We start from the raw sequence: 1,351 nt of genomic DNA on the forward strand, positions 1-1,351 counted from the left end.
GAAAAGAAAACAACAACAACAACAAAACAATGACAAATAAAAGAAAAGCCTGTAAATAGTTCAAGGTTTGTTTGTTGACCTTTTCTGGTTAAGTCTGATGGGGTGCCATGCCCTGGCCCCAAAGTCTATTTTTGATATTCCCTCAGGACTTCCTTGCTCTGTTCCCTGTGCTGTTCTGTTGCACGCCCTTAGTGTTTTGCCTCGGTGTCGTGGGATCAGATCGGGTGCAATTCTCACACTGTGTCTCCAGTGTTGTCCACTGAAGGGCTATGGGTCAGTGAGGGTTGTTGTTTCTTGTAGTGGGGCCAGCCATATGGTGCTCTCTGTGCATTGGCTGCTCTGAGCAGGGATATCATCCTCAAGGCTTAGTGGGCCAGGATGTGCTCCACTCTCTCTTCCTCCCTCTTCATTTGCTCCTGTGTGCTCTGACATGTCCCTCTCCCTGAGCTATAGCTTCAGTGTTGTCCTCTGAAGTAAATTCTTCTGTGGGGAGGGGTGGCTGTCCTCGTAGTTGGGATTTGGGCCGGCCCCTCAGACTTCTCTACTGGTTCCCTGCTCCATGCAGGTATGTTGCATTCACATCTTGGAGCACTGGGTTGAAGACTGGTCCATCTTTCCCTGTGGAGATATAAACAATACCCTCCCCTTGGGTGGGTTAGTGCCCTGTTCTCCTGCTATCCTTTTTTTTTCTTCCTATTTTGCCTCTCCTTTTTAGTTGGCTACCATATGTATCCCTGGATTTGGTCCGGCCCCCATCATACTACCTGGACCTCACCCCAGGAATGTTTGTATACAGTAGCTTTTTCCCTATGCCCTTTTTGCATTTTTTTTTAAAGCTTACCTCAGCAGACTCATGTTGTACTTGTCCTTTTGTGCTTGCCTTACTTTGGTTAGCATAATTTCCTCCAGCTCTTCCCATGTGACGATGTACTTCATGCGTTCATCACTGCTTTTTAGTGATGCATGGTACTGCATTGTATGCATGTAGCACAGTTTTATAATCCATTCATCTGTTGATGGAAATTTGGGTTGTTTCCAACTCCTTGCAATTGTGAACTGTGCCGCAATGAACATTGGAGCACAGATGTCTGGCCGTGGTTTGTTTCTTGCCTCTTCTGGGTATCTGCCCAGTCGGGGGATTGTTGGGTCGAATGGTAGCTAATCTGTTTTAGATATCACCAAATTGATTTCCATAGTGGCTGTACATACCTACAGGTCCACCAGCAGTGGATGAGAGTTCTTATCTCACCACAGCCCCTCCAACACTTGTTGCTTTCTGATTTTTTTGAATTGGGCTATCTTTGAGGGTGCTAGATGGTATATCATCGTTGTTTTAATTTGCAGTTCTCTT

This window comes from Echinops telfairi, unplaced genomic scaffold, assembly GCF_000313985.2.
Source record: "Echinops telfairi isolate 266 unplaced genomic scaffold, ASM31398v2 ScPeMD7_3;HRSCAF=10, whole genome shotgun sequence".
NCBI lineage: Eukaryota > Metazoa > Chordata > Mammalia > Afrosoricida > Tenrecidae > Echinops > Echinops telfairi.